This window comes from Sardina pilchardus, chromosome 21 (assembly GCF_963854185.1).
Source record: "Sardina pilchardus chromosome 21, fSarPil1.1, whole genome shotgun sequence".
NCBI classification, from domain to species: Eukaryota; Metazoa; Chordata; class Actinopteri; order Clupeiformes; family Clupeidae; genus Sardina; species Sardina pilchardus.
In genome coordinates, this window is record NC_085014.1 from 18,594,672 (window position 1) to 18,608,608 (window position 13,937).

The following is a 13,937-nucleotide window of genomic DNA, read 5'->3' on the forward strand; positions in this document are numbered from 1 at the left end:
ATTTGTTGCTATCTTACGAGCCTGCCATTTCTTCCACCACAACCCTCGCACATTTCTTTCCACACATTCTTAATGGCTCCCGGCGGGGACACGAGGGGAGTAGTGTGGACGGTGCTAAGACACGACGTCGCGCCCAGCGTGAGGCCCTGTCAGACAGCGGGGGTCTCACACCTGTGGAGGGAGACAGGTGCGTTAGATGAGACCGCCGGCCTGATTAACGCCGCTTGTCACGCGCTGTCAGAGGTTGGGCTCGGCCTCGGGGGGCCGAGGAGACGGGCAGTGTGAATGAGCGAGCGAAAGAGCGAGAGAGCGAGCGTTAGCCTGAGAGTTAGCGCTATCGCGGCTCTGTAATGTCGGAGGAGCGCATTGCCTAATGAAGCCCAGTGGCTCTTAGTGCGGGTGCTCTAGTTCTTTAATGTGATTTTTCTTTTTTCTTTAATCTTTCTTCCTTCACCTTCCCTGACCCAATTGTCTCTCTTTTCCTGTGTCGTTCTCGCATGGTCTGTGTGTGTGTGTGTGTGCGTGTGTGTGTTGCTGAATGTGTGAGTGGGTTTCTGAATGTGTGTGTGTGTGCCTGCATGCGCGTGTGCAGAGTCTGTCCATCATTTCAAGCTTTAGTGGTGAGAGCATCTCAAGGGCATGTGTGACAGATGTGTTCAAGTGTGTGTGTGTGTGTGTGTGTGTGTGTGTGTGTGTGGGTGGAGAGAGAGCTGGGTGTTTGTGTTTTGAGGGAAACAGCCCTCTCATTGACATCCGCTCGGTGAAAACAGGGTTTTAATCTGAGTGCCGTTCCCATTACCGACCTGACAAGATTCATAACAGTTTAGTCGGGCACTCCTGGGGCTACCTTGGGTCCTGATTGGGGCTAAATTGGCTCTTTTGTTGGACTTGCATTAAGGAGGACGGCTGACCTTGGCTGTTCCTGCCCTAAATAGCACAGCGAGACAGACAGGGTTTGTTTTCGGAGTGAGCCCTGAGGTGGTGGTGGCACTTCCACTGTCAGCCTGCTCAAACGCCAAAGGAGAGGTGGCACACACACACACACACACACACACACACACACACACACACACACACATTCAACGACAGATGAAGACAGGCAAAGACACACACACACACACACACACACAAAGAAACACAGAGAAAGTAGGAAGCACATACAGCACACACATACAAATAGCCACTTTTATACATACAGTGCACACTAGCACATGCACACACTCACAAAGAGAGAGAGAAAGATAACATGCTCACAAAGACAGAGTGAGAGCGGAAGACCAGACAGTCAGACAGACACACACACTCACACACACACATACCAATGGCCACATACACACAGACACACACACATGCACACAAACAATACCCATATTCATACACTTACAAACACAAAGCACACATGCCCGCACACAAAGCATTTAAGATTTGGCAGTATACTCACGTAGGGCTTCAGCAGACTTATATTTGCAGCTCCTGTTATCCAAGCTGTACCAGTCAGTCCAGGAGAGACAGACACAGACAGACAGGGGAAGAGAGAGAGAGAGAGAGAGAGAGAGAGAGAGAGAGAGAGAGAACGAGAGAAAAGAGAAATAGTGTTGAAAGTCAAACCGAAGACAAACACACACACACACACACACACACACACACACACACACACACACACACACACACACACACACACCAGAGGAGCAATTCTGAGGAGGCAAAAGAGTGATACTATCAGTAATAGTGTGCCCCCAAACTCTCTATTCCGACTCTTTGATTGCCGAAGCAGAGTGTATGGAGAAAAAAATGAACTCAACACATCAAACATCATCCTTTTTTGTGAGCTGAAAGAAAAAAAAAATCAACAACGACATCAGCTATTCTTTACTGGCTGTCCCCTGAGATCAGGAGGGAAGAATATACCCACTTTATAAGACAAACCTCACACTCTTGATGTCACCGCCAAGCTGTATGGTTTGAAATTTAATAAGATGTGTGTCTGAATGAGTCTACACGTGTGTGGTGGCGCGCAGTTTATCAAGGAATTCTCTCTTTTTTTCCAACATCAGTTTAAATTTCGTAGTTGAAGTAGAAGCATGCTGTGTCTGTTTTGGACCTCCCAGACAGTAAGAAGTGAACAGTGGTTCTCAGACACAAAGGGAATGGGGACAGGAAAGACGGTGGATCCATGAAACATTTGAAGTGTCCGTGGAACGCCTACTACAAGGCTCTAGATTCCAGACAGCAATCTAGAACAGTGGTTTTTCGACCAATGGTCTGAGGCCCACTGGTAGCCTATGGTGTTCTGTGAAGCCATTGCAGGTGATGTCTGGTATGAATCTGCCAAGAGAACAAGCTTAACAACCTACAGCATGTCAGCGGTAGCACACTCACCCATCCCTGTCTACAGAGAGAAAGCTATCAAAATGAACATAAAACAGGCAAACAACCCACAGCATGTGTGCTTGCTACACATAGCATCAACTCTTACCGCCCCACTCACAGATCAGGGTGAGGCCGGGGTGGTGGCTCAGCTTTACATTTGCCCTCCAACCCTTTTAACGGCAGCCGAGAGAGGCTCTGAGTCAGAGGGAGGAATAGGGGCTCCAAGTACCCAACTAAGCTACCGCTAAGCTAACGCTGCCATGAAATGCACTGCTTATTCACTAGGGTCAACCTCATGCCACTCCACTGCCACATGTCAATCATTATTTACCTACCCAGGTGATGTACTTAGTCAGACTCTCTTCTCTGATGGGGCTTTCTGTGTCTAAGGGCCTCCGGCACACACACACACACACACACACACACACACACATTTTCACTCAGGAACTTGTTCTTACATAATTGCGTAGAGACAGACTCACACTCTCACTACACACACATATGCACGCACACACACACATCCTCAAACATTTAAACAGTTGTAGTAGGGTAGAGTCTGACTGCTGGCCCTGTGTCTTCCCTCTGGCCTGCCTTAGTTAACGAGGGGCGGGGCAGTGACCTTAATTGCTTAACTGGCTATTTAAGAGCCTGGTGGCTAGCAGCAATGGAGGCTCTGCTGCAAGAAAGTGTGTGTGTGAGCACACCAGAGCCTTCCACCAGGTATGCCATCTTTTTAAGTGTTTCTGTTTGTATTAGTTTTGTCATTGTGGTTAATGTTTATCATTTTTATGTACTGTAGCTGGGTGCCCTGCCTGTCCGGACCACAGCAGTGGTGATGTTTCCTGCTCTCCGGACTGCTACAGTTGGTCAGGCTGCTGTCTTGTCTTCATTTAGTTTTGTTTGATTTACTATTTTGTCTGTTACTTTTGGTATGATTGTCTTTGTCCATTGTCTTTCTTTTGTGAGGAGGCAGAGTGTAATGGGGGGTGGGGCCTAGTCACTTGCTGGGGAACTAGAGTGTGTGTGTGTACTGAGAGTTGCTTGCTGTGGAGAGCTGCATTACTGTGTGAGACACTTTCATAGACTTGCTGTGTTTGGTGCGAACGTATCACCCTTGATATTAGCCTGCCCCCCCCTCAGGCAAGCTCTGCCTGTCTCTGTTATTTGTTACCCCTCCCTCTTTGTTAGAATGTCTGTCTTACATGTTTAATAAATTGTTTATTTTCGGAATTCATGTCTCCTTATGCTTGATCGAACCTGTGCAGCTCAGTCTCAGTAAAAGTCTCAATCTCCTAAAGATTCCCTGAGGCGCTAGGCCCCAGGGTGGCGTAGTCAGGCTTCAGATTTGGGGTGGTTGCCCTGTCCACCCTGTTACATTCTGGCGTAAGTCGGCAGCAAGCTAAAGACATGAATTCCTGTTTTTGTTTTGTTTTGTTAGATTCTTGTTGTGCTTGTTTTCTTTGTTTTCCTTAATTCCAAGACAAGACAGCAGCTGACCAGAAGATCAAGCACCAGGAACCCTCTGAAGTCCAGCCTCCAACATCCCCAAGTGTCCACCCTCACCGTGGTGAAGTCCTCTGTGCCTCCTTTTGACCAGCCCAGCGGATGGCGCCTCCGCAGGTTGGTCGGGATCGACCCATGGAAGGACTGCTACCCACTTTCGTCAGGGTTCATGTTGGAGTGGGATGAGCATGATGTATGGACTTATGGGGGGATGTCGGGTTATGTGTGTGTTTTTTCATGGTTTTAACCATTTTAATAGGTAGCCGGGGGTCAGCCTCAGAGAATCACTGGGTCATGGGGTGGGTCCCATTAGCGGGGTTTTCTGAGGGGCCCCTGGTGTTCCTCATTCCAGCATTGGCCTACTGACCATGCTGTGTCCTTGTGTGTTGGGTAGCAGTGTTTGAAACACTGGGTCCCCAGTTGGGTAGCAGTGCTTGAGACACTGGGTCCCCTGAATCTGGGTAGCAGAACTGGCCCATTGGCCAGGCTGCATGCCACCGGAGTGTTGGGTAGCCGCGCTGGCCGCGGGGTCCCCTGTATCTGGGGTCTGGTCCAGTGACCAGACTCTTCCCCATCATGGGGTTGAGTGGCAGCACTGGGGTTAACCTGGCTGCCACTTACCTGCTTGACTTTCATATGTGGACTTCATATGTGCCCAGGTGAGCCCTTACCAACCCCTCATGTGCTTATTTTAACGGTGTATCGTCGGGACGACGATACATCTTGGGGGGGAAGAATGTAGTAGGGTAGAGTCTGACTGCTGGCCCTGTGTCTTCCCTCTGGCCTGCCTTAGTTAACGAGGGGCGGGGCAGTGACCTTAATTGCTTAACTGGCTATTTAAGAGCCTGGTGGCTAGCAGCAATGGAGGCTCTGCTGCAAGAAAGTGTGTGTGTGAGCACACCAGAGCCTTCCACCAGGTATGCCATCTTTTTAAGTGTTTCTGTTTGTATTAGTTTTGTCATTGTGGTTAATGTTTATCATTTTTATGTACTGTAGCTGGGTGCCCTGCCTGTCCGGACCACAGCAGTGGTGATGTTTCCTGCTCTCCGGACTGCTACAGTTGGTCAGGCTGCTGTCTTGTCTTCATTTAGTTTTGTTTGATGTTTGATTTACTATTTTGTCTGTTACTTTTGGTATGATTGTCTTTGTCCATTGTCTTTCTTTTGTGAGGAGGCAGAGTGTAATGGGGGGTGGGGCCTAGTCACTTGCTGGGGAACTAGAGTGTGTGTGTGTGTACTGAGAGTTGCTTGCTGTGGAGAGCTGCATTACTGTGTGAGACACTTTCATAGACTTGCTGTGTTTGGTGCGAACGTATCACCCTTGATATTAGCCTGCCCCCCCCTCAGGCAAGCTCTGCCTGTCTCTGTTATTTGTTACCCCTCCCTCTTTGTTAGAATGTCTGTCTTACATGTTTAATAAATTGTTTATTTTCGGAATTCATGTCTCCTTATGCTTGATCGAACCTGTGCAGCTCAGTCTCAGTAAAAGTCTCAATCTCCTAAAGATTCCCTGAGGCGCTAGGCCCCAGGGTGGCGTAGTCAGGCTACAGATTTGGGGTGGTTGCCCTGACCACCCTGTTACACAGTAAACACACACAAACACACCACTGAAAACAGCTGGACAACAGCACAGTGGAAAGCTGTCATGGAAAACCAATATATGAGACAATACACACGCATGCACGCATATACACACACACACACACCGATGCACACAGATGCAGACGGAAAGGAAAAAAAAAAACAGTTGCCCGTAATCAAAGACTGACATAACACAGATGCAAACACATATACTCCATGCACTTAGCACTCACACGAGAGGCAGCCGGCTAAAGTAGCCAAATGAATAACAGCTATTCACTTCACATCGACACATTTCAACAATCTGCTCATTACTGTATTGATTTAAGTCACACTTTCACCCTCTCGCTCTCTCTCTCTCTCTCTAGCTCTCCCTCGCTCTCTCTCCCATGCACACACACACACACACACACACACACACACTTGATTTTTTTCGCAGATCGCAGATCCATTCATTTAGCAGTGGCTTGCGCCGGGCCGGCTCTCCCTGCGGTGCATTACTGGAGGAGACATTTTTATCCGCGTGTTTGGAGGCTAGCGCAAAGTTGACTCAGCGCCAGGCGAATGGATTAAAACGGGTATAAATATCAGGGGAGAGGAGTGTTTACACTTTTGATCTATAGCTGCAACCAGCAAAGGAAAGAGGCAGAAGTGGACTGGAAATGCAGGAGCACGCACACACATATACAGTACAAACACACACACACACACACACATACACACACACACACACACACACACACACACATTTTCACTCAGGAAATATGTACATACACACTTGCATGGAGAGAGACGCAGACACTCACATACAGTACACACAGATATGCACACACACACATCCTCAAACATAAAAACGTAAACACAAACACAAACACACACACACACACACTTTTCTCTTTCCTACACATACACATACGCATAAACATCACACACAGACACACAGACACACACACGCATAAACATCACACACAGACACACACACACACACACACACACACACACACACACACACACACACACACACACACACACACACACACACACACACCAAATAAATAAACTTGGAATGCCAAAAGCTATGGACCAGCATCCGAGTCTATTTGGGGCTAATTAGTTTTATTCGGGTCCATTTTTATTGAGCCTGCCGGTGAGCCCTCTCCACAGTCATAAACAAAATATCTCAGGAAGCAGGGGGATGCAGGGAGGAGGAGGAGGAGGAGGAGGAGGAGAGGACGGGGGGGTATGGAGCTGCACACCAGCCCAGATTCATTTACTCAAGTGGCCTAAAAAGACACGGTATATCATGGAACACTTTTAACGTAAGCAGTGCATTGTCAGTGCACAGGATATATGTTGGATATTTGCGAGACATTAACGCACCAGGGTGTTGCTGTGTGTGGCTACATGTTCAGTATATCCTGGTGGCCAATAATAATAAACCAACCTTTACGTTTACTTGAACAATCTTTTTAAGTCCCGGATCTAAACAGGCCTATCGACTGATTATGCTGCAAAATGTCTGCAGTAAAGCACACTGTTCCTAATAGCTGGAAGGGCAGCCAAAATGTTATCAACAATGGAAAACACCAGGCTGGAACATTTACATATTATGTCTAAACATCATAGAACAGTAGAAACATCTTCGAGGGATAGACGGAGAAAATTCAATTAATCTACCTCTGTTAAATTATTACATTGCTTATAATATTAGCATGCGGTGGTATATCAGCTCGTTAAGCTGTTGGGAAGTTCCCGAGGCCCTCTGTGACAGTGGAGGGAAGGTTGAAGCAAGCAACCAGGACCTATCCACAATATTCCTTAGCCAACAATGGGCGTCGCCATGACACCTCAGTATTCACAAAACGGTTTTCTATTTCCGGCGAAGATGCGTGGTATCGATTTTAATAGACGGTTGACAGTGCTTAACATAAACTAAGTGCTTAAGTAAACTTTTATATTTTATATCGGGTAATATATTATGTAGTATATCCATGCTGAGGGCAGAATTGTCAACATTTCGAAAGAAATCTAAGTTGAAGCATACTCTAGTTAGCGTACTGAGAATGCACAAAGCTATAAGGTAAACAGAATTAACGGAAGTTGAAAACTGGACAAATTTAAAGAGCAAGGAGGATAATAGGCAGCAATTACTTACACTGCCATCACGTCATATTGTACCAAGGTCATGGGTCCTCATCCTTCAACAGCATATATGTATAATCAAATGTCCACCTAAAGTGATGACGACCTTGCAGAAAGAACTAATTACCCGCTAAATAAACGAATGTAAAGAATTCAGTCATTCAGCAACAGATATCTGCCCTGCATATTGTCCTACGTTATAAGGACTAGTCAAGGACGTTGCCACAGCCTGTAGTGAACGCCCCACCCCCTTTGCCTTTAAAAGTTCATTAGGAGCCTGTCTTTAAAGTGGGACCCCACGACAGCTGGGCCCCACGCCCCTCAAACAGCACTGTAATAATCAGGATTCAAGAGTCAAGTGCAGTAGCGGACACACACACACACACACACACACACACACACACACACACACACATAGAGATAGAATACAAATCTCCACAGTTTAGATTCCAATCCCTCAGACTGCTCGGCACACGCTAAATCCATCATTTTCTACAAGGGGTTGGAGAGGGAGAGAAGAGAATGGGGGGAGAGAGAGGGAGAGAGGGAGACGGAGGAGAGGAAAACGCATGCGCCATGCTTAGCCTAAACCTTGAAGGACATGCATAGAATCCACCTCACTTAAATCAATCTCTGGCTGTGAAAAATAATTTCCTGCCTCAGAAAGTTTGTGAAATATGTGCGCGGAATGGTGGCCGAGGCATGCAACCCCACCCATCACCACACACACACACACACTCCCTCTCTCTCTCTCTCTCTCTCTCTCTCACACACACACACACACACTCCCTCTCTCTCTCTCTCTCTCTCACACACACACACACACACCCCTGCGCCCATCACGCCCACTCCAGAATCCAGACAGAGAGAGGAATGGAGGTAGACGTGGGCGGGTGCCACAGCTATCTCTTTCACATTCACCCAAACACACACTATATAAACCAATAGCTTTTTGACATGCTCCTCTGTCCCCCCACATTGATATATGCACTGAGAGAGAGAGTCGCGGTGGAGTGTATGAGACCTGGCTTTCGTGCCACTCGGGATAAAACGTGAACAATGGGGTGAGCGATGGCACCCGCCGTCCTGTCGTTTGGAGGCGGTTTAGCGAGATGCATTTGATGTATTTTGAAATAAATATGATTTTTTTTTCTTCTTCTTCATCTCTTTTTGCTCTCTCTCTCTCTCTCTCCCCCCCCCCTCTCTCTCTCTCAGCAAAACCTGCTCTCTCCCTCTGCTCACTTATCGACCGCTTTTATTGACCATTTCGAAAAGTGGTTTGAACAGTAAATCTCTTCATAAAACTTTCAGGCAGTTCAGGTGCTGAAAGAAAGAGTGAAACAGGGGGATTGAGAGAGAGAGAAAGAGAGAAGGAGAGGCCTGTACTTCCATTCTGTGAGCCCCTTCTCCTTTTGCCCTTTCTAATACACCCCCAAACGATGTGTTATTAACGTCAAGAGAAAAATGCTTCAATCTCCCATTACCCAATTTAGTCTTCCCTCTCTCACGCACCCCCCCCCCCTCTCTCTCTCTTTCTCCTTCTCTCTCTGTTAGAGAACTGAACTTAATGACCAGAATGAAGAAGCATTGTGTTACTGTCAAGCTCTCTGTAGTCTTCACTGCTAGCGAAAAAGCAGGAATGGTGTTTTTCTTCTTCTCCAGCCAAAAGAGAAGAGACACAATCTAGCAAGGGAACTAGATGAAGGAACACAATTAGAGAGAGTAAGATGGGGGACAGAGAGGGGGATTGGAGGTTATGTTTGCAACATATTAAACCATTTGCATCACTGTGTGTAGTGGTGCAACCATTTCTACAAAAGTGTGAGTGTGTGTTTGAACTTATGAGAAAGTGAAGAGATGAGGGAGACAATTATGAAAGAAAAATAGACAGAAGAGAGATAGAGTCAAATAGAGAGATAGTCAAAGAGAGAGGCCCCATTATCACACAATGTGAAACCCAGTAATCCAGTGGTAATTTAATGACAGAGTCTGCCGAGACTATGACACTCCAAAGTTAAATCGGTAACCTACTCTTTCCTCCTGCGTCCTGTATCTCTCGTTTCTAATGACAATATTAATATGTGCATACAGTACTTAATGTTTAATATCTTGTAATAGCCACACGTAGTTCTGATCACTATGATCTCCAAACTGCCTTTTATTTGTGAGCTGATTTTGAGACATTATACTTTGTTTCAGGTCATGTTCATTGCAAAGTTCTTGGTTGCTGTTTACCTGACAGTAACGTTAGCTAAATGTGCTTTTGTTTACATTGCTAGAAAATTTACCTCAGGCTCTTTTTCTGCATTAAAACACATCACATGTTCCATGGAGACTGATTGATCGAGCACTAGAGCTTGCACCGGTCTACTTTATAGCCCCACATTGCAAACAGTGGATTAGCTAAGGGCGATGCCGATGAAAAGCATTTTTAACCAGAAGTAATTGTTCAAAACAGCACCAAACCTCGTCATTAGCTCCCTCTCAGGGTCTACACATACAGCAAAGCAGCAACAACAACGAACACGACTGTAAAGAACACTCCCTTTACCAGCTCCTCTTCAAGGAAAGTCCATGGTGATTCTGTTACTCAATTGGATAGACCTACACATAAGAGCAGCATATTTGGCGTTTGACGTGGTTGATTATGTTACTGTTGATCAGGGGCGCCTGTTGTTGTGTTTGTGTGTGAATAGATGTACAGACACAGCTGAGTTTGTCTTGTTTATCTTTTGTCAAGTTAAAGTCAAGTCAAGTCTGTCTTTTAATTATTCTACCTTGTGCATTTTATGTTTTCTTTTCAACTAACTGCCCCTTTACTTTTTAAACTGTGTTTAACTATTGCCCTGTTATGCTTTTATTTATTATTACACTGTTTTTGTTTATGCAAAGCACATTGAATTACCCCTGTGTTTGAAATGTGCTTTATACATTCACTTGACTCGACTTGACTTATCTTTATCATTGTTTATGTTCACTGTTGTTGTTCTTTGTTTCCTTTTACTTACTACTGGCTGGAGGCCATTTATTTCCAGCGCTGCTGATCCTGAGTGTATCAGCCTTTGGCCCGCTGTAATTGAGTTTGGGTGGTATTACTTTTTATCTTCTTTTGTCGTCACTGACAATAGGCCATTTCTAGCTGATCTGCTGATCATCATTGTTTGCCGCCTTGGTTTATGAATATTGGTGGATTTCATGGGCTTGTATTTTTGTTCAGTGTGTCTGTTGAAGCACTAACAGGAGGCCTTTGTTATAGACCTCTGAAGTTCACCTACAAAAAGCTTCCATCTTTGAGATCCGGTATCTTGTGATTTTTTCCTGTGGGAAAATAACACAGGAGTTTTGAATTATCACACCTGTGGGGTATACTACGAATCTCGATTAGTGCGTTAGCGAGGTATGTTGCGCTCAAAGCCAGGGTATGCTGTCATACGAAAGTGGATTTGTTTTAGCGTCGCTGTGTCACCATGGTATCTTATGCTCGCAACCAAACCTGGTCGGGAGCAGGTTATGTGCTTAGTTATAGCTCAAATCGTGAAAAATCACCGCCCTCTGACCAATTCTAACCAATCCATTATCTTGAAAAACGAAGTTATCTCACGTGTGCTAATCTGTCAAACTTCGAACAGGTTCAGCCCCGCCTCTGCAAACATTTTGAATCTCGAAGGCGCTTTTAACTATGTTGCCCGTGAAAATATGTCACTACTATGGACGTGCATACCATGCAATATTTGATGACCATCGATTTTTTTATGTTATGAGTTAGACACTAAAATAGACCACCCTAGATTTCTCTGACGGTCATAAATGCGGAAGTAATCGTTGGTTAACCTAGGCTGTCTTGTGCGTCTCCACGTTTCCCGATTGGTCAAAATCACCCCAACCACGAGAACGCGCACAGATCTGAGCTGAAAGCCTAGTTTGATAAATTCATCAGTGAGTGAGTTTCGTAGTACCACTCAACTCTGATTGCGACTTTCGTTTTTAGCAATCCAGGTTATCCTAAGAAAGCTAGGTTATGTTCAGCGAGATTCGTAGTATACCCCACTGTTAAACTCTCGCTGGGATGAATAAGTCTGAAATCCTGACGTTTTGCTCAACACACTTTTGTCCTCTGCCTTTGAGTGGCTCCTGTGATCTTCTGCACGTAACAACTGCAAACTTCGATTTTGCTATCCAAGAGCTAACTTGCAATGCAATTTGCCATAGGTAGCCTAATCAGCTTCAACTAGCTTCACCCGGATATGTGGCGCCTGCAGGCGTACGTCCGTACGCACTGTGCGTATGAGACTCATCAAGGAGTGAAAATTACACTTGTGCGTGTATTCTCATCAAATTGGCCTACCACAACTTCCCAACTAGGCTATGCACAGTATCCCATTAGCTGCATGCGGCAGGCTATTTACAGTTTTCTATATGAAGTTAGTCAACAACACGTTATCAAAATTAACTTAATGCAGAGCTGTATATCCACGCGCACATATTTTGTTTGAGCAGGAGAGATTACACACGCAGGCGCGCGACTAGGCTACTTGTTGTTTTCTTTTACTCGGCTTATCAGCACACAATGTGAAGCCAAATCACTAAATCTATACTCATCATGGATATCGCAAGTTCTTTTAAACAACGAAAAGAGAAAGAATGGAAGATGGAGGCAGACAGGCAGCAACGAGGAGTTGTTCCAGATGGGCAATAACAAGGTAGACATATTGTGTGCTTCGGAACGTTAGACTAGCATTACAACTGTTTAAAACCAGACGTTATCTGTACGCTAGACCTAAACTAAACGTAATTTAGGAGTAACTTAGCTGTGTAACGTAACGTTGTCCAAATGAGTAGATCACTGTTAGACATTTTTGTTGTATTATTGCATGTGGATGTTGTTATGCTACTTTTTTTGCTGATCGACCAATGCACGAACCTAAAACAGAGACCATAGCATAATTCCTGCAGGCGCCCCTGTGCCCTTCAGTGATTCTTGAGATTTGGAAAAAACATAGACCTGCCAGATGAAACAAGGTTTTGGGATAACAAGGCTTAATCTAATAAGATTATGGAAGTCACAGGCAACAGATATTCTGGTAACACTTTATGGTAAGGGTAGGCCTACATGAATCATCATGAATTCATTCATGATTTATGCATTACTTAGTTTAATGGCTTAGGCCTAATATAATAAAGTGTTACCGATATTTAACAAAAAAACATGGTTAGAGAAAGAAAGACGTGATAATAGGAGGGTTTACAGCATTTTTGTCAACTCCATCAGACGTCAATATCATCATAACTTTTGTCAACACCATTAGCATTTGTTTAAATGTCTTTGTGTGAGAACAGAGGCAGAGGTGGAAAACTCCAGCTTCAGTGAGTAAACGTCCTACCACATATTTGTGCCAACCAGAGCGGTATATATGGCTCTGGTGCCAACCATTCATTTAAACCAGCTGATTCTAATTAGCACAACTCTTCAGCTAGGAGGAGCAGCTAATTGATGAGATCACCTGTGCTAAGTGCACAGGTAGAAAGACTATGGTCAGACTTTTACTCACTGAAGCTGGAGTTTTCTATCTCTGAACAGAGCTGGAGACTCCATCCTTTAGACAGAAAAACAAGTTTGTTAGTTTTTTGCAACGTAGGCTACAAGGCCCATGTGAGAAGAGGATAGAGACCCGAGCCAATTTATAAATAAAGACAGAATCCACAGTACACCAGTTACAAGTTGTAAGGACAGGCTGTGTTCACTTGGACTGGTGCTTAAAGAAACACTAAGGGCGTATTCACACCAGGAAGGTCCGTTAGTTCACTTATTTGGTCCGGACCAATTTTTTTTTTTTTTTTTTTTTTTTAGTGCGGTTTGCTTTCACACCGTGACTAATTGCAACCGGACCAGAATTTATAAACAAAAGCACATGTGCTAAGGTTGTTCAACCATTGGCTGGTAAACGTGTAGGTGGGGTGAAGAATAAGAAGCCAAAGTCAAAGTTGGCCCATGTAAATACTATGTTTGCGTAGCCTACTGTACTCGCTATTATCCTAGCAATATAGTTTATACAGTTACAGCTTTGCAGAAGTGCTTGAGCGTCAAGACCGTTTGATGCAAGTTTAACAATATCATGCTCGTAATTTTGCAACAACGAAGACGTGCAACAAAACAGCTGAGAAGAGCTCTCATGTGTGTCCAACATGCTAACAGCAGGCCTACGGAAGACGGAACGGGTAGGAGATGCAAAATCAAATTATTGTTGGCAAAAAAGCGTTAGCCCACTGCTGCTTACAGCTGTTGTGCGTCACGGAGCTGTCCTACATTTCCCATAATGCGCAAAAACTACGGGAGCTCGTCAA

The 13,937-nt window shown here is 45.0% G+C and overlaps 1 long non-coding RNA gene across 1 annotated transcript; it reads left to right on the forward strand.

Moving 5' to 3' along the window:
- The first annotated feature begins 3,043 nt into the window (after window positions 1-3,043).
- LOC134069506 (uncharacterized) lies at window positions 3,044-3,600 on the forward strand. The gene is made up of 2 exons (XR_009936816.1): window positions 3,044-3,090; window positions 3,170-3,600. It is a non-coding gene; the product is annotated as an uncharacterized LOC134069506 (long non-coding RNA).
- The last annotated feature ends 10,337 nt before the right edge of the window (window positions 3,601-13,937 follow it).